This window comes from Giraffa tippelskirchi, chromosome 7 (assembly GCF_054371585.1).
Source record: "Giraffa tippelskirchi isolate mGirTip1 chromosome 7, T2T-mGirTip1v1.2.pri, whole genome shotgun sequence".
NCBI classification, from domain to species: domain Eukaryota; kingdom Metazoa; phylum Chordata; class Mammalia; order Artiodactyla; family Giraffidae; genus Giraffa; species Giraffa tippelskirchi.
This window is the reverse complement of record NC_137281.1, coordinates 5,045,742-5,065,859: the sequence shown is the minus strand read 5'-3', so window position 1 is coordinate 5,065,859 and position 20,118 is coordinate 5,045,742. Positions and strand designations below refer to the sequence as shown.

The window sequence follows — 20,118 nt, the reverse complement described above, 5'->3', positions numbered from 1 at the left end:
CTATGGGACAAAGTCTTCAATTCCAGCTGTTACTTTGCAGTTCATTGGAAAACTAATATTTGAGAGAAACCATATAAATGTGATGTATGTGGCAAGGCCTTTAGTCAAACTGCAAACCTTGCAATTCATTGGAGAATTCATACTGGAGAGAAAGCATTTGAATGTGTTGTCTGTGGCAAGGCCTTTAGTCGTATTGGCAAGCTTGCAGTTTATCCAAAATTCATACTGGAGAGAAACCATATAAATGTGTTGTGTGTAGCTGATCATTTACTTGAAGTGCACAACATGGAATTCATCAGAGAATTAATACTGGAAAGAAAACATAAATGTGGTCTCAATGTCAAGGCTTGTACTCTAAACACAAACCTTGCAGTTCATCAGAGAACTCGTATTAGAGAGAAACCTTACAATTGAAACAATGATGACAAACGTTTTAGTGCACAGTCTTAGCTCACTATCAGGCAGTTCATACAGGAAAGAAAGCATAGAAACGTGAAGTATGTGCTTTACTTGAAATGACCATCATAGGAAGCATCAGATAATTCATAGTGGAGAAAACTGTTACAAATGGAAGACTTGTGAGAAACATTTTAGTGCTAATGTAATGAATATGGCAAAACCTTTAATCTGAGTTCAGGCTTTGTAATTCATCTGAGAATTCATACTATATAGAAAGCATAAAGATGAATATGGCAAAGTTTCTAGTTCACATTCAGCTGTAACTGACCATTCGGCAGTTCATACAGGAGAGAAGCCACATAAATGGGATTTATATGACAAAGCCTGCAGTCACAAGGAATGACTTTGCAGATCATCAGAGAGTCAGTAGTGCAGTGAAAACGTACAAATGGTAGTGAATGGAGTAAAGTGTATGAAGTTTTGGGCCTTCAGAAAAGTCAAACTGGAGGAAAACTGCACAAATGTGGTAGATGTGGTAAAGCTTTGATTCTGTATTCAGACCTAACTGATCCTCAGGTAATTGATGTGAATTGAAATCTTACCCACGTAGTGCATGTGGTAAGTCTTTTGGCAGGTGTTCAGTTTTTTACAAAACATGAGAAAATACCTACTGGCAAGAATCCATACATTCAGAGCACAATCATACCTCCAGTGGAGGAAATCATATAAAGATAATGTCTGTGGCCAGGATTTCAATAACAGGCAGATCATTCCCTTCATCAAAATTCATTATTACTTTTGGTGCCAGTCAGTCCTAAAGACATCAAGTGACACATACTCTAGAGACCTTCCAAATGTTATCAATGTGGCCAGGCTTTTTGTTTACACCTTAAGCTTCTTGAGAATATTCACACTAGATAAAAACTGTATCAATGTAATAATAAGTGTGTCAGGGTTTTGAGGCAACAATCTGAAGTCACGCTTTAGTAAAGAACTCATTTTGTAGAGAATGCTTACAAGTGACATGAGTATGTAAACTTTAACTCGGGATCACATCTCACCGTCCATCAGATCATCCATACTAGAGAGAACCTTACCAGTGAAGAATATCTGGCAAGGCTTTTAGGTACTCCCTGTATCTCAGTGTTCACCAAATACTTAGAAATGCAAATATTATGGCAGTTGTGACAATTACTGCTCACTCTCTAGGTATCTAAGAACATACATCCTGGAGATAAACCACACTAATACAATATTTGTTGAAAGTTTTCGTGAAGAAACTTGAGTCAAAAGAACCAGAAAAGTATGCGTGTGTATCTGTTTCATCATTGATTGCTGCCATTTCTGTTGTACCGTTTTCTTCAGAATGTATCAGAAGTCTTGTGCTCTAATAAAATTTGTATAATTTTCCCCATAACCCTGAATGGATCATGTTTCTTCCAACAACACAGTTTTCGCCGCCTCGGTACTTCATAACAGAAACTAGCAATGCACCAAAGGCTCTCAAGGTTGAAAGAATGTAGAAGAATTTCTTTTCATGATGAAATCAAACAATAGACCATTTTGGGATTATATTCTAATAATTTGTACTTGAGTTATTCTTTCCACACTCTGTACGTAACGGTGCGGTTATATTTCCTGAGTCCTCTTATGCCAAAATGAAACTAATAGCATGTGCCTAATTTACATGAAGTGAAAATAGGAACAATAACTGTGCAAAAATTACGAAAAAAAAAACTTTGGAAATAAGGTTAAAAGTGATAGCTCTTTTTGACCTGGGAGCATTCTGAAATAAATTATTTTTTATTAATTTGTTATTGGTTGTATAGTTGTGTCTCACGGGATATCTCCAAAGCATGTAGGAATTTCCCAGACCAGGGATCAGTCCCATGTCTCCTCCTTGGCAGGCGGACCCCTCACCACTGAGCACCAGGGAAGACCCGGAACTAGTTTACAATCCACACTATATAATGGGAAGTTTTTTTGTTTGATAAACTAGAAATTTCATATATTCATTTCCCAATATGTTGGTTCTTGTTACTTTGCAGTCACTGAAAGAAGAAGCTGGAACCACACCCAAAGTTTGGTTTGGATATTGAGACAGATGAAGCCATACGTTGAACTCTTATGATAATGTTAACTGCTGAAGCTTTATAGTTGAAGCATGGTAGACTTCCAAGCTGTTCAGTTCAGTTGCTCAGTTGTGTCCGACTCTGGGACCCCATGGACTGCAGCATGCCAGGCTTCCCTGTCCATCACCAACTCTTGGAGCTTGTCAAACTCATGGCCATCAAGTTGGTGGTGCCATCCAACCATCTCATCCTCTGACATTGCCTCCTCCTCCTGCCTTCAATCGTTGCCAGCATCAGAGTCTCTTCAAATGAGTCAGTTCTTCTCATCAGGTGGCCACAGTATTGTAGTTTCAGCTTCAGCATCAATCCATCCAATGAATATTCAGGTCTGATTTCCTTTAGGATGGACTCGTTGGATCTCCTTGCATTTCAAGGGAATTGCAAGAGTCTTCTCCAACACCACAGTTCAAAAGAATCAATTTTGTGGCACTCAGTGTTCTTTATAGTACAAATCTCACATCCATACGTGACTACTGGAAAAACCATAGCTTTGACTAGACGGATCTTTGTTGGCAAAGTAATGTCTCTGCTTTTAAATATGCTGTTTAGGTTGGTCATAACTTTTCTTCCAGGAAGTAAGCATCTTTGAATTTCATGGCTGCAGTCACCATCTGCAGTGATTTTGGAGACCAGGAAAATTAAAGTCTGCCACTGTTGGCACTGTTTCCCCATCTATTTGCCATGAAGTGATGGGACCAGATACCATGGTCTTAGTTTTCTGAAGGTTGAGTTTAAGCCAACTTTTTCACTCTCATCTTTCACTTTCATCAAAAGGCTCTTTAGTTCTTTGCTTTCTGACATAAGGTCACTGTCCTCTGCATATCTGAGGTTATTGATGTTTCTCTTGGCAATCGGAGAAGGTAATGGCAACGCACTCCAGTACCCTTGCCTGGAAAATCCCATGGACGGAGGAACGTGGTAGGCTGCAGTCCATGGGGTCACGAAGAGTCGGACACTACTGAGTGACTTCACTTTCATGCATTGGAGAAGGAAATGGCAACCCACTCCAGTCTTCTTGCCTGAAGAATCCCAGGGACGGCGGAGTCTGTTGGGCTGCTGTCTGTGGGGTCACAGAGTCGGACACGACTGAAGTGACTTAGCAGCAGCAGCAGCAGCAGCTCCCAGCAATCTTGATTCCAGTTTGTGCTTCATCCAGCCCAGAATTTCTCATGATGTAGTCTTCATATAAGTTAAGTAAGAAGCGTGACCGTATACAGTCTTCACGTACTCCTTTCCCTAGGTGCAACCAGTCTGGTGTTCCATGTCCAGTTCTAACTGTTGCTTCCTGACCTGCATACAGATTTCTCAAGAGGCAGGTCAGGTGGTCTGGTATTCCCATCTCTTGAATTTTCCAGAGATTGTTGTGGTCCACACAATCAAAGGCTTTGGCATAGTCAATAAAGCAGAGATAGATATTTTTCTGGAACTCTCTTGCTTTTACAACGAATCAACAGTTTAGTCGCTCAGTTGTGTCCGACTTTGTGACCCCATGAACTGCAGCATGCAACGCCTCCCTCTCCATCACCAACTCCTGGGAGTCTACCTAAACTCATGTCTGAGTCGGTGGCCATCCAACCATCTCATCCTCTGTCGTCCCCTTCTCCTCCTGCCCTCAATCTTTCTGTGCATCAGGGTCTTTTTAAGTGAGTCAGCTCTTCGCATCAGGTGGCCAAAGTATTGGGAGTTTCAGCTTCAACATTAGTCCTTCCAGTGAACACCCAGGACTGAACTCCTTGCAGTCCAAGGGACTGTCAAGATTCTTCTCTATCTTCACAATCCAAAAGCATTAATTACTTGGTCAACTCTGTTTATGGACCGACTCTCACATCTCTACCTGCTACTGGAGAAACAACAGCTTTGACATTAGGGACCCTCGTTTGCAAAGTGATGCCTTTGCTTTAAAATACACTGTCTACTTTTATGATATCTTTCCTCTCAGGGAGCAGGCCGTCTTTTCATTTCCTGACTGCAGCCACCTTCAGCAGTGAGGCCCCGGCCGCCTCACCCTCCCACTGTGCCCACGAGGCCTGACTTCTCTCCAGCCCGCGCCCCTGACCGCTGGGCTCCGCTCGGGCCCCGCCTCCAAGCCGCGCCGCCTTTTCACTGCGCGTGCGCACAGCGTCACACACCCGGAAGCGGCGAGCGGCGAGCGGAGGTCTCAGCGCCAAGTGAGTTTCTGTCTTGTCAAATTTCTTCTGGTCGTTAGCTTTCCTCTGTAATGTGAGTTGAGGGTCGCTGCTGAATCTAAATCTCCGCGCCCGTCCCACCACCCCCAGCAAATTCATATGTCCCTGTGTGGCGAAGAGGCGCCTCCATTTTGCTTTAAAGTCGCTCTGAAGCGGATGCCTGCGTTTGGTCCCTGAGACGCTTCGTTTCGCATCTCTTTGCTGCTTAAAACCAATTTCTGAGCTCAGTGACCCCTCTGCCCTTTCTGCACCACGTGAAATTCTCTTGAGCGATGTGGGTTTATTCGCTCCGCGGTCCCCAGGCTCGCGCTCTCGCTCCCAGGAGGCCGCACCGGCCCCCGCTCCCGGAGAGGCCGGGTTCTCTCCCCGCTCCTGGGGTTCTGGAGAGCCCGCCCCGCTCCTGAGACCCCCAGCCTCCCAGCCGCCCAGTCATCGCGTCTCGTCAGGCCGGTAGTTTTGCCCCTCAGGCATTCCTTTCTTAGAGCGTTACCCCGACTCCGTGTGGGGGGAGGTGGCCTGGGCCAGCCACGTGACACCCATGGTTCTGCGTCCCAAATACCAGCCGCTGGAATGTGTCTCTTGCGGGTGGGGGCTTCTTATTCATTCGCCATCCCTGCACATAGGAGGCCAGGAGGGTCAGGAGAAGCAGAGACGGCGACTCCGAGAGAAATAGAAATTGAAGAAAGCATGATGGAGAAACGATGGCAACGAAGAGGATTGGCGAGGAACTTGGGAAGAGATTGCAACATGAAAGAGCATAAGCCTTGAAGGTAATGGTGGGTAAAGGAGAGAAGTTTAGAGAAAAGCAGGGTCTCCGGTAAGTTAAAGGTGTGCAACCTTGGGAGGTGGTGTTGAGTCCAGGGATGCTATCTAACCATCTAATCCTCTGCCGCACTCTTCCATAGCTTTCAAGGAAGAGGGGTTGTAAATCAGCGGTCCCAAAGAGGGCGACAGTGGAGAGGCAGTTCACACAGAGACCCCGCAGGGGAGATACAAGAGTTGGAACCTTGACCTACAGACAATATCCTGCTGGCAGAGAAAGGGGACTACTAGTGAATGGAAACAGTGACAGACTTTATTTTCCTGGGCTCCAAAATCACTGCAGACGGTGACTGCAGCCATGAAATTAAAATACACTTGCTCCTTGAAAGAAAAGCTATGACCAACCTAGAGAGCATATTAAAACGTAGAGACATTAATTTGCCGACAAAGGTTTATAGAATCAAAGCTATGGTTTTTCCAGTAGTTATGTATGGATGTGAGAGTTGGATCATAAGGAAAGCTGAGCGTGGAAGAATTGATGCTTTTGAACTCTGGTGTTGGAGAAGTCTCTTGAGAGTCCCTTGGACTGCAGGGAGATAAAACCACTCAATTCTAATGGAAATCAGTCCTGAATATTCATTTGAAGAATTGATGCTGAAGTTGAAGCTCCAATACTTTAGCCACTTGATGTGAAGAGCTGACTCTTTAGAAAAGACCCTGATGCTGGGAAAGACTGAAGGCGGGAGGAGAAGGGGACGACAGAGGATGTGATGGTTGGATGGCATCACTGAGTGGGTGCACATGAGTTTGAGCAAACTCTGGGAGTTGGTGATGGACAGGGAAGCCTGGCGTGCTGCAGTCTGTGGGGTCGCAGAGTCCGACGCAATTGAACTGAACTGAATGATTCGAGGAGCTGAGAAAGAAATTGAGCTGAAAGGAAGCATTGCACTTGGATGTACCAGAGAGTTCAGAGGAAGGGAGGGCAGAGATGGAGGAAGAAAGGCAGAAATACATGGAGATTTTGTATTATTAGGGAGGTTGGAGAGTAAGCATCTTTATGGGGAACAGATGGCAGAGAGAGGCAAGATGGGAGTCAGGAAGAAGTAGACAGGAGGACAGGCACAGCAGGAGAGCAGAGAGGAAGAGGAAGGGAGACGGAGAAAGAAATAGGGAAACAGATAAACCAAATGAAGTGGAAACAACGAGTGTGCAGGTGGGGGAGGGGACTAGATCTAGAAGAGGGCTGAATCGATTGGATAAAGAATTAAGATGTGATACATTGATTTTTAGCTTTACAGTCTAATAAATTTAAATCTTCTCCCTTTCAATTATACAGAGGAGGATGAGAATTTCTAAACTGTCTGTAAGGCTTGTGGATATTATAATTATTTGTATTGAAAGGGAGCATCTATGTGCAGAGTCTATTGAATTGGGGGCTAAGGCACTGACTTGACTCTCAGAGGTGGGTCACCCGCTTTCCTTTTCCTGGTGTGAAGTAGAGGTTGTGGGAGAGGAGAAGTGGTCCAACAATTGACAAACTTTGTTACTACATGGTACCTTTTCAAGGAACTTTAAACATGTTCTTAGTGATGGTTTTCCTTTTTGCTTTCTCCTTTGTTTACATTTAATTCTTTTTGTAGCTTGGGTTAAAGATTAGTTCATTTGGTACCTACTTTCTTGTCAACAACTATTCGCTTCTGATACGATTTTGTGGTCTCCTATAATTAGTTTGAGTAATTCTTTTCCAAATATGCTGTATTAACAATTTTTTCTTTCACTTTTCACCAACATTTTTCAATGAAAAAAATTTTAATAAGCTGATTAACTTTAGGTTTGTTGCATGTTAATTTGAGGCCCTTTTGCTGTCTTCTCTGTAGGTTATATCTTGGAAATGTTTTTTGGTAACTAATAAATCGTTATAGACTTTTGATGAGTACTTAGTAAGAATGTGAATGATCGTTTTTATTGAATCAAGACCTATTTTAAGCAGGTAGGGTGATGGTCCATTTTCCTCTCTTTTATGTGGGCTAGTGACTAGTGAGCTATGAGTTGATCTGATGATGTTTCCTCAGGTCCAGAAGGTGAGCAGCAGTGACCTCTGAAATGATTGGCCAAATTGGGTGTGTGACTGTGTGTGGCAGTTCTTGGAGGGAGTTGCCACTTGTTATTAGAATTTGAAATGCATCAGTTTTCCACAGTGCAACAGGGACAACAGTGGGATGGAGGCAGGAACATAGGCTCAGAGTCAGAGAGACAGTCATGAGCCATCTTCTGTGAATAAAGGTCAATGTGAAGTGCCGCCTCCCACCTCCACTGGCTTCCCTGTGTCCTCAGGGCAGCATCCTGACTCCTCAGGTGGCTCCCCAGCCCTTTGTCATCCTCAGGTCGCTGCCAGTGTCTCCAGCCTCATCCTGGGAGCTGACCCAGCATAACCAAAATAAATAAGCTTTAAGGAAGAAATAGAATGTTGACATACTTACTGAAGTACAATTGATTCATTTTTAATGTCCCAGAGATGCTGAAATATACATGATTAAAATGTAAATGGGAGTGTCATCCCAGAACGTGTCAAAAGACAACTGTTTGGAGATGGGAATGGCCACCCACTCCAGGGTTCTTGCCTGGGAAATCCTGTGGACAGAGGAGACTGGCAGGCTACAGTCCATGGTGTTGCAAAGACTTTGACACAACTGAGCGATGAAACAGCAACCTCCACACTCAGCCAAGTGAGCACATAAAAACAAATGTAAGCGTCTAACTTTCCTCTGGCAGATTCTTCAGTGGCTTCCAGTAGCTTTTGGAATAAAGTCCTAAGTCTATAGACCTTGCAGCACCTTTCAGAAATCAGCCTCTACCTGGCATCACCCCTCTTTATTCCCTACATTGCAGTCACACTGGCTGACTTTCTGTTCACTAAATATCTTCCTGCCTCAGAGTCAGCACACAGACTGTTCTCTCTGCTTGCCTCACTTTTCTGTTTCCCATTTTGCCAATCCTAAGTGTTTCTTCCTCACAGAGACCTTGTCTGACTTCTCAGTGTAGGTCAAGACTTTCTGTTAAATCTTCCCTTAGCACCAGGCCTGTTTCAGAGCACTTACTACAATAGTAATGTTAAAATTATGGATGTAATTGGCTGACTGGCTGCTGGATTGTAAGCTCCATCATGTTCACTGCTGTATTCCAAGTTTGGGGCACAGAGTTGTGCTCAATAAATTTTGATTGAATGAAAGAAAAAACTATAAAGACAGGTCTTCCTTGTTTCAACCAATTGTGTGTTTACATGTGCATGCATCAGGCATGGTTATATAACTCCATGGTTTTATTACAAAGCATCATGTCTAAAATACGTTTTATGCTTTGCAGCAGTTGCACTTGTATCTTAAGTGTATTCCAAGACCTTAAATTTTTTCTACCTCATCACATGATTGATGGAAATAGTAGTAAGATTATTGACAGTTTTTGGTTTGGGGGGTGACCCTATACAGTGACCATTTATACTGTTCCATTGCATTTCAGTTTTCTTGCACTTGTTTCAGCTTTTCTCAGGGAACTCTCTATGGATGCTCTTTCCTGCTCTGTTACTTAGCTGTTTGATTCTTTGTCAGGCTTAACCACCTGACCTCAAGTGCTGTTGCCTCATTTCTTAACATTTTGATGAGTGATTTCTTAGGGTGACAGAGTTTTCTCCCCATAAGATGGACACAGATCTTTCTCTAATGTGGTGTTATGTTGATGACAAGTGCATATGTGTAAAGTGTTTAGAATAATGCTTAGTGTGTAGGACGTGTTGAAGCACCGATAGTGTGATGGTGTCATCATCTTTACAATGTAAGATCTGGTGTTCTTTGAAAGCCACTGTGGACTTTGTCATCTCTAAAGATACCATTCTTGTTGTAACTCAGCTAGATATGAAATGTCACTCAATGTATAAAATGTAACACTTCTACATGGACATCTGATTGTTGAATTTTATTTGTATGTTTTTCATGTATTGTCCAGAGAAGGCAATGGCACCCCACTCCAGTACTCTTGCCTGGAAAATCCCATGGATGGAGGAGCCTCGTGGGCTGCAGTCCATGGGGTCGCACAGAGTCGGACACGACTGAAGTGACTTAGCAGCAGCAGCAGCATGTATTGTCCACACAAATGACAAGTGCGTGTCGATTGGAATATATCATAGTCTTATGCAAAAACAGGAAATTAGAGACCATCAGTTTGTTTCAAATAGCTTTTAATAGATTTATCAGAATACTACTTCCAGTGAATTGATCCTTACCCCTCTCACTTCCACTTTTGTGTGAAAATAAGAACCCTCCTCACGGGTGGTTGGTGAAATGTGTTTTCATTTCAGACAGAGTTGACTGTCCAGGATGTGGACATCAAATTCATTCAAGAAGAGTGGGAGTGCCTGGACCCTGCTCAGAGGGCCTTGTACCAGGACGTGATGGTGGAGACCTATAGGAACCTGCTATCTGTGGGTGAGGATCACTTCCCTGTGAAGTTGGAATCTGTTTTGGAGCATCTCTGCATTTTCCCTCTGTGCATCTTGGGAGCCCCTGTTTTGCTTGCACAGCCTTGTTGATTCAGAGATGAAAAAGCTTCATGATTGGCATCAGGAGTATAAGCTTGTCTTTCCTTCTGGTGATCTGCTGACTGTGTGATACACAAGGAGTTTTTCCACAGCTCGAGTGTTTGTAAGTAACCCTGACTTTAAACTTTGAAATATCCAAATCCCTTTTCCTTCCCCTGAGTTCTTGGTTCAGTATTTCTTCGAAAGTAATTAGATATCTGCATGTGTGCATGCTCAGTCACTACAGTCATATCCGACTCTTTGGGACCCAGTGACCATAGTTCTCCAGGCTCTTTTGTCTGTGGAATTCTCCAGGCAAGAATACTGGAGTGGGTTGCCATGCCCTTGTCCATGGGGATCTTCCCCATGCAGGGAACGACTGCATATTCCTGTATATTATGCTGTACCCTGTGCTTTCAGAAGAAGGCTGATAGTAAATTAATTTGTGAAGAGTTTTTCTATCTATAATGTCCTCATTTCTTGGCTGATAAAAGAGCTGGGATTCTACCCCTGCCAATTCAGGAGACGGGTTCAATGCCTGGTCTGGGAAGATCCCACATGTCACAGAGCAGCTGAGCTAGTGTACCACAGCTACTGAACCCGCACTCTAGAGCCTGGAAGCTGCAACTACTGAGCCCACATGGGACAGCTTCCGAAGCCCATGCACCCAAGAGAAGCCACAGCAGGTGAGAAGTGGAGCACTGTAACTGGAGAGTAACCCCCACTTGCCAAACCTCGAGTAAAGCCCAAGCAGCAGTGGACACTCACCATAACCAATATAAATCAATGAATAAACAGAAGTGTTGAAAATAACATTCATTTAGATAACAAGGAGAGGTTGGATTTTGGAAGAAGCCACAGAACACAGCATTTTTTCTGAGCAAGAATTTCTGTTTCTGATCTGAATCTTTTTTTTTTTTTTTTGTAGCACAAGGAAGGTCCTTGGATTGTGGAGGATGAGGTGCAAATGTCCAGAAACCAGATGAGTTGTAATGTATCAACAGTGTGACCAGAGGTCAGATCTCACAAGGACAGAGAGGACACCACACCATACATAGTGTTTGGGAAACTCCAAATGGGAAGTTCTGTGAGAAAACAGATGTTCAGTGTTTGTGAACTCTCACAGGAGATTTCTCTTCTTACCAGCTTCCTCCTACATTCTTTAACATGTGAAATGTATACCACCTTCTTGTGGTCCTGTGTCACCCAAAGACCCAAAGGCAGGGTCTTTTCTTTTTGGCTGTACTTGGTCTTTATTGCTCTGCATGCTTTTCTCAATTTGAGGCGAGCAGCGGCTACTCTCTAGTTGTGGGGCACACGGCTTCTCATTGCAGCAGCTTCTCTTGTGGTGCAGCACCGGCTCTAGCCTGTCCGTCACCAACTCCCAGAGTTTTGTCAAACTCATGTCCACCCGTTCGGTGATGCCATCCAACCATCTCATCCTCTGTTGTCCCCTTCTCCTCCCGCCTTCAGTCTTTCCCAGCATCAGGGTCTGTTCCAATGAGTCACCTCTGTGTCAGGTCGCCAGTCTATTGGAGCTTCAGCTTCAGCATCAGTCCTTCCAATGAATATTCAGGACTGATTTCCTTTAGGATTGTCTGGTTTGATTCTGCTGTCCAAGGGAATCTCAAAGAGTCTTCTCCAACACCACAGTTCAAAAGCATGAATTCTTCAGCACTTATGGTCCAAATCTCACATCCATACATGACTACTGGAAAAACCATGGCTTTGCCAATAAAGGCCTGTCTAGTCAAAGCTATACATGGAATTTTATTGGAAAAGTAATGTCTCTTTAATATGCTGTCTAAATTGGGGATGGTCTTGATCACTGCCTCCTGTACAGTGTCACGAACCTCAGTCCTTAGTTCTTCAGGCACTCTTATCAGATCTAATCCCTTTAATCTGTTTGTCATTTCCACTGTATAATCATGAGGGATTTGATTTAGGTCATACCTGAATGGTCTCGTGGTTTTCCCTATTTTCTTCAATTTAATTTTGAGTTTGGCAATAAGGAATTCATGATCTGAGCGACAGTTAGCTCCTGGTCTTGTTTTTGCTGACCGCATAGAGCTTCTCCATCCTTGGCTGCAAAGGACATAATCTGTCTGATTTTGGTATTGACCATCTGGTGATGTACATGTGTAAAGTCATCTCTTGTGTTGTTGGAAGAGAGTATTTGCTATGACCAGTGGTTTCTCCTGGCAAAACTCTGTTAATCTTTGCCATGCTTCGTTTTGTACTCCAAGTCCAAACTTGCATGTTATCCAGGTATCTCTTGACTTTGTACTTTTGCACTGCAGTCTCCTATGATGAAAAGGACATGGTTTCTTTGCTGTTAGTTCTAGAAGGTCTTGTAAGTCTTCTTAGAACCATATACTTCAGCTTCTTTGGCATTAGTGGTTGGGGCATAGAATTGGATTATAGTGATATTGAATGATTTGCCTTGGAAACGAACAGAGTTCAATGCCTTTATTGTTCCTTATGTTTTTAAGATCTTTGGGAATATTCATAATTCTTTTCAGAATGGGTATGAATTTGGTATCATATCATGTGTTTAACATGAGACAGTTTATTTATGAATTGTAATTATTAGGATACCTGTGGTTCTTTGTATCTTGCAGATATGTCTCAAGTATATATGATTAAGAAATTATAAGCAAAAGGAAACAGTGGAAAAGGGGAAATTATTCAAAGACTGATGTTTGGCAGACCCAAAAGCCATTAAATCAAAGATGTTTTCCTCAGGAAGATACAGGAAGCTATGCAGAATTTTGAGAGTCTGTGGACAGATAATGAAAGAAATGACAAAGGAATGTCTATATCCCATAACAGAAATCTCACTGGTGGAAGAGATCATCAGAGTAGAAATGATACAGGAAATAAGCCTGTTGAAAGGCATGAATCCAGCTTTCAAGATGAACTGCAGGTACTTCCATCTGAACGGACAGTTTTTGAATGTAGTCAGGTTGTGGCGAACATCAACAGTAGCACCTCAGGTTTGCCACCTCAGAGAACTTGTAGTGTCTGCAGAGGCATTGCTCATAAACATGAGAGTGCTGTCACCCATCCCTCAGAACTGACACCAGACCAGGAAGCACACAGGAAAAAATCCTACAAATGTAATGAGTATGATATAACGTTTCTTCAGGACTCAGAACTCACTAGACATCAAAAAATACATACAGGAAGAAAACCATATAAAGGTGACATGTGTGGCAAGGCCCTTAATGATAATGTGAGCCTTGCAGTTCATCAGAGAAATCATACTGGAGAGAAGCCATATACATGTGATGTGTGTGGAAAGGCCTTTACTCGCAGAGAAAGCTGTGCACTTCACACGAGAGAAACCATATAAATGTGATATGTGTGGAAAGGCCTTTAGTCATAAAGAAAGCTGTACACTTCATGAGATTCTCCATACTGGAGATAAACCATATAAATGTGATGTATGTGGCCGTGGCTATAGTTGAAGCAGACAATTTGCAATTCATCAGAGGGTTCGTGCTGGAGAGAAACCATATATATGTGACATATGTGGCAAGCCCTTTAGTGTAAATGGAAACCTTACACTTCATCCGAAAATTCATACTGGAGAGAAACCATATAAATGTGTTCTGTGTGGCAAGGGCTTTAATCAAACTACAAAGCTTGCAGTTCATCAGGGATATCATACTGGGGAGAAACTGTGTAAATGTGGTGTGTGTAGAAAGGACTTCAGTCAAACTTCAGGCTGTGCAGTTCATGGAAGAATTCATACTGGAGAGAGACCTTACAAATGTAACAATTGTGACAAATGTTTTAGTGAACAGTCATCCTTAACTCGCCATCAGACAGTTCATATAGGAGAGAAAGCATAGAAATGTAATTTTGTGGAAGAGTCTTCAGTTCCAGCTCTTACTTTGCAGTTCATCAGAGAATTCATGCTGGAGAGAAATCGTGTAAATGTGATATCTGTTGCAAGGGTTTTAGTCATATTGGAAGCCTTGCAGTTCATTAAGGAAGTCATACTGGAGAGAAACCATATAAATGTGATCTCAGCGGCAAGTCCTTTAATCTAAATGCAAACCTTGCAGTTCATTGTAGAATTTATACTGGGGAGAAACCTTAGAAATGTAACAATTGTGCCAAACATATTAGTGAACAGTCAGCTTTAACTCACCGCCATGCAGTTCATGTAGGAGAGAAAGCGTAGAAATGTGATGTATGTGGCCAGTGCCGTATTTGAAATGACCATGTTAGAAATCATAGATAATTCATAGTGGAGAAAAATGTTACAAACGGAACAATTGTGAGACACATTTAGTGCAAATGTAATGAGTATGGCAAAGCCTTTAATCTGAGTTCAGGACTTACAATTCATCAGAGAATTCATACTATATAGAAAGCATTCAAATGTGGCAGAGCTTCTAGTGCTTGCTCAGCCTTATCTGACCGTTAGGCGGTTCCTAGAGGAGAGAAACCACATAAATGTAATTTATGTGACAAACCCTTCAGTCACAGGGAATGATGTTGCAGATCATCTGAGAATCCATATGGCAATGAAAACTTACAAGTGTAGTAAATGCAGTAAAGTATATACACTTTTTGACACTCAGAAAAGTCAAACTGGAGGAAAACCACATGAAATGTGCTAGGTGTGGCAAAGCTTTGATTGTGTTCAGACGTAACTAACCATCAGATAATTAGTTAGAATTGAAGTCTTACCCACGTAGTGCATGTGTTATGTGTTCTGGAAGCCATTTGGTTTTTACAAAATTCATACTGGTGAGAAGCCATACATTTAGAGTGCAGTCAATTCCGCCAGTCTAGTTGGAGGGAATCATAAATATAATGTGTGTGGTCAGAGCTTCAGTAATGGGCTGATCATTCCCATCATCAGATTATTCATAATATAGAGACATGTTACAAGTGTAAGAGTATGGCAAATCCTTTACGTGGCGTTCAGGCCTAAAAAGACATCAGGTGATCCATATTGGAGAGACCATCCTAATGCAATCAATGTGGCCAGGCTTTTCAAGTGTTTACACCTTCGTCTTCTTGAGAATATTCCCTAGGTAGAAGCTATATCAATGAAATGAGCGCATCAGGGGTTTTAGACAGCAATCTGAAGTCAGGATTCAGTAAAGAACTCATTCTGGAGAGAAGGCTTACAAGTGACATGAGTGTATAGAACCTTTACCTTGGGGTCACAGCTTACCAACCATCAGATGATCCATCCTAGAGAGAAGAACCTTGCTAGTGTACAGAATGTGGCAAGGCCTTTAGGTACTGCTTCAAACTCAGGGTTCACTGAACACTTTATACTTAGAAATGCAATGACCATGATAGTTTTCAAAATTGCCTCTCACTCTTTAGGTATCTGAGAATAGATATTCTGGAATTAAATCACACAAATACAGTATTTGTGAAAAGGATTTTACTGAAACATCCCAAGTTGGGGAACATACTGGAGCAGTGCTTTACAGATGCAACAGAAGTGGAAAAAGTTTCACTGTGCATTGAAGTATTAGGTAAGAATTCATAGTGAAGAGGAATCTTGGAAATGGATGGGCAAGGGCTTTCTGCAGGCTTCAGAGTGCACTAGACTTCAGAATATATGTCTTTCAGAGAAACCACACAAAAGTAAACGTGCACACTGAAGCTTTAACCCATGGATCAAAACTGGAATGTGAGAGGATTTATATGGAGAGCAAGCTTGCACAGGTAATGAATATTGTGTAGTTTTTTCCATCAAATATTCACACCTTGGGCATAATGAAGTGATTTGTGCAGGTCAGAAACTGTACAGGTATACCGAATTTGGAAACACATTGAAGAAAACCATATTTCCTCAAGATTCCACCCAAAATTCATATCGGGGAGAATCCTTACAACTGCAATGAATTTGGTAAAATTTTGGACAGTTGTTACAACAGATCACAGAAGAGATAATTCATTTTAGGAAAACATGAATCTTTAGTCTTACAACAATGAACCTACTATATTAAGGCAGTATAATTATGTTAAGTATGTTGAAACTTAATAACGTGTGGAAATGACCCATTATCTTCAATTTGTATTTAATTACTTGAGTTTTCTTGAGAAGGTGACATTATTTTTTTATGACATTTCTGCAAGGTTTGAAAGCTTTTATAGCTTTCTTTGAGACATTCATGATGGTCTCTACAAAGAAATGAGTAAGATGAAGGGGCAGACTTCATTAGCTGTGGTGCATTCATATCCGTCTTTCGTGGGTAAACAGGGCCACTAAAATACCAAATTCAATGGTGTGTGAATTAGAATCAGTGAGGGACATAGAATAACGTAAAAAGCTAAGACATCATTCTTATGTTCCGGGTGCCCTTCCGTAGATAGGCTACCTTGGCTTATAGGACTGAATGCTGGACCATCTGACCATGAAAAGGGCAGGCTAGACATTACGGGACTTGGGCTTTTCTTGGGAGGAGAGTTGACAGGTTATTTGGGACTGATTATTATGTGGGAGAAGTTATACCAGGGAAATGCTGGTCGTTTTCTCCCTTAACTGGGAATTGCTGTTGTGTATAAATGATTAATGGAAACTTATTCTTGGAAATTGAAGAGAGCAGTTTTCCTGAAGAAAGTTTAGTCAGAAGAACCAGAAAACTATGTGTGTGTATCTGCCTCAAATGAATTTCTGCCATTTACGTTGTGCCTCTGTTTCATTTGAATGTATCATAAGTCTTGCGCTCTAATAAAGTTTGTATCATTTGTCCTATGACTCTGAATGCATCATGTTTCTTCCAACTGCACAGCTTTATGCCACCTCAGTTCTTCATAACAGAAACTAGCAATGCACCAAAGACTCTCAAGCTTGAAAGAATCTGGAAGAAGTTGCTTTCGTGATGAAATCAAAGAATAGATGACGATTTGGGGATTACATGCTAATAATTTGCCCTTGAGTGATTCTCTCCACACTGCCATCGTGGAGTGGTGATACTTCCCGGTGCTGTCTTTTGTGCCCAAATGAAACTAATAGCATGCGCCTAATTTACATGAGGTGAAAATGGGAATAATAAATGTGCAAAAATTAGGAAATGAAAAACTTCGGGAATAAGGTTAAAAGTGGTATCTCTTTTTGAGCTTGGAGCACTCTGAAAGTATTTTTGATTTATTTGTTTATTATTGGCCGAATAGTTGTGGCTCGCGGCGTCAGTAACTCCACAGCATGTGGGAACTTCCCTAACCAGGGATGTGTCCCATGTCTCCTGCATTAGCAGGCGGATTCCTTACCACTGAGCCACCAGGGAAGCCCTGGAAATCGTTTAGAATCCACATTATATGATGGGAATTTTTTTTTGTTTGATAAACTATAAATTTCATATATTCAGTTCCCAACATTTTGGTTCTTGTTAGTTTGCAGTCACCCACTGGAAAAGGATGGAACCAAACGCAAGGTTTGTTTTGGATATTGAGACAGATGTAGCCATATGCTGAATGTTATGAGAATGTTCACTGCTAAAGCTTTCTGGTGGGAGCAGGGTAGACTTCCAAGCTGTTGGAAAAAGCTTGACTAACCAGGAATGGTGACATTCTTGGAGTGTAAGATGATTACTGGATGGTAAGGAAGAGAGGGTACCTGCTCTGGTGAGCTACCTTGGTATCGAAGGAGAAAGTGAAAGTAAAAGTCGCTCAGTCGTATCAGTCGTATCCAACTCTTTGGGACTCCATGGACTATAGTCCATGGAATTCTCGAGGCCATAATACTGGAGTGGGTAGCCTATCGCTTCTCCAGCGGATCTTCCCAACCCAGGAATCAAAACGGGGTCTCTTGCATTGCAGATGGATTCTGTACCAACTGAGCTATGAGGGAAGCCCAAAGGAAGGAGGACTTAGTCTTTTTCTCTCAGCCCACCCAGAGAGGCAGCACGGGACGCGGTTGTTTTTAAAGTCAAACATGGTAGTCAAACATGGAAAAGCCACAGTGAGACTGTGTAAGAAAACACTGACTGTTTACTCATGCTATGAATTTATAACATTCCTTTTCCTGCTGTACCCATATGTTCCATTGTTCTATACGGTTTTTGAAGATGGTAGTAGCTTACTATTTATCTATCTTACTAAACAGATAAATTACTATTTACTATCTCTTGCTTAAGATATTTTAACAGTAGCCTAATGAACATTAATGTTTGGAAATATTTATTAGGTAATACTAAATAGAAGTCCCAGTTTTCCCGAGGATATTAAAGTGTTGATGTCAGATTATACAAATAAATAATAGCCTTCATGGTTCATTGTCAGCTGTAGTAAAATTCCTGTGTTTTTTTTTTACACTATTGTGATGGATTTTGCCACACATCAACATGAATCAGCGTAGGCATACATAGGTTCCCTCCATCCTAAACCCACTTCCCTCCCCAGCCTATCTCTCCAGGTTGTCACAGAGCAGTGGCTCTGGTGCCCCGTATCATACATCAAACCCCCCCTGTCTGTCTAGTCTACATATGGTAATATACATGTTTGAATGCTATTGTCTCAAATCATGCCACCCTATTTCTTTTGTTTTCTCAATAGTTTTTCCTTAGTGTTCTTTTTTCTGTCCACGTTTTGACCTAGATTTAATTGTAATTTCTGTTTCTTCCCTGCCTTACACTAAAAAATATATTAGTCTATAGGTTGTTTTGAGACTTGTAAGATTAAAATGCACATAAGACAATGGCAGGGGACATAGTACATGCCTTATAAATATGAAGAAAGTTTCTTTAGGACTTGTGTTCAGTCAGTTAATACATGTAGAAGTATTTATAAATAGTGCAAAGTTGATAATTTTGGTGAAAATAAACTCTCTCTTCTCAAGATTTTATATTTTACATTCATCTTTGTTGTCTACATCTGACAGCTGTCTGGAACAACAAAGAAAAGAAAGAAAATATATTACAATGTTAAACAAAAAGTGAACTGCCTAATTACCATCAAATGATCATCTAGTAATTTGACTGACGTTCCCTTCCATTGAGGAAGTATTGTCTTAAGTATTATATATTATGATGTATACAAGTTTTTCTCAAAAGTATTTGAAGCTATGTCATCACAAGCATGGAAGAGAAACACTTTTTATAAAGAAGAATGCAGTTCTCATTAAAGGACTTTTTTTTTCTTTAATAATTTTTAAATTTATTCTTGGCTGTGCTGGCTTTTCTCTCCTTGCCGTGAGCAGGGGCTATGAATTCTGTACATAAAATACATAAACCTGGCTGGGACTTGTTGGAAACAGGAGTCCTGTTGCTCCTTGTTTTGGTCAGTCCACAGCACTCAATGTCTTCATTTTTTTCTGTTGTGCTGATTCAGTTTTACTGCACTTGGACTACAAAGACTCTTCATTTTAGGAGATTAATTTCAGTGATGCTAGTTACTTGTATCAGCACTAGAATCATTGTATCAGCACTAGAGTCAAAGAGAAATATACACTGGTCGCTGTGCTCAGTCGCCTCTGACTCTTTGAAACGCCATGGAGTGTAGCCTGCCAGGCTCCTCTGTCCATGGGATTTTCCAAGCAAGAATACTGGAGTGGGTTGTATTTCCTAATCCTGGGGGTCCTTGACTCAGGGATTGAAGCCCCATCTCTTGCATCTCCATTGGGGGGCAAATTCCCACTGAACCACGTAGGGAGCCCCTATGGCCTGATACTAGTGTAGAAAATTTTCTTTGAATTAAAGAAGTGGGTTTTTGTTGGATGTTTTCCAGTCCATTGAAACCCAGTGGGGATAGGGCTGAATTTTGGATTGCTGACATGTGCGGTGGGTAGTGCTGTGTAATAGTGGGAAAAGATCCTAAGAGACTGGAAAATCTGTAAACATTTGAGGGATAATTTTACATTTTGTGCATTAAGGTTGATTGCCAGTGCTAGACTCAAGCCTAAGGTGATTATATGGGAGGGGTGGAGGGAGGAGCAGTTATTGTTCAGTCGCTTAGTCGTGTTCGGCTCTTGGCCACCCCATGGACTGAAGCAGCCAGGCTTCCCATCCTTCTGCATCTCCTGGAGCGTGCTGAAACTTGTCCATCCAGTCGGTGATGCCATCCAACCATCTCGTCCTCTGTAGTCCCCTTC

The 20,118-nt window shown here is 41.8% G+C and overlaps 2 long non-coding RNA genes across 4 annotated transcripts in view; one reads left to right on the top strand and one right to left on the bottom strand.

Annotated features, from left to right (window-relative positions):
* The first annotated feature begins 3,193 nt into the window (after positions 1 to 3,193).
* On the top strand, positions 3,194 to 16,788 carry LOC145515182 (uncharacterized). Of its 3 annotated transcripts, XR_014060722.1 has the most exons (6): positions 4,626 to 4,699; positions 5,341 to 5,487; positions 9,479 to 9,632; positions 9,831 to 10,173; positions 10,572 to 10,735; positions 10,978 to 16,788. It is a non-coding gene; the product is annotated as an uncharacterized LOC145515182 (long non-coding RNA). The 3 variants fall into 3 exon arrangements; XR_014060723.1 differs by lacking the exon at positions 10,572 to 10,735 and having other exon boundaries at positions 3,194 to 4,699; XR_014060724.1 differs by lacking the exons at positions 9,479 to 9,632; positions 10,572 to 10,735 and having other exon boundaries at positions 4,625 to 4,699.
* A 1,399-nt stretch (positions 16,789 to 18,187) lies between these two features.
* The window catches only part of LOC145515183 (uncharacterized), a 36,791-nt gene continuing 34,860 nt past the window's right edge, over positions 18,188 to 20,118 (bottom strand). Inside the window, exon 6 of the long non-coding RNA XR_014060725.1 lies at positions 18,188 to 18,913. This is a non-coding gene — a long non-coding RNA (uncharacterized LOC145515183). The remainder of the gene's footprint in view (positions 18,914 to 20,118) is intronic.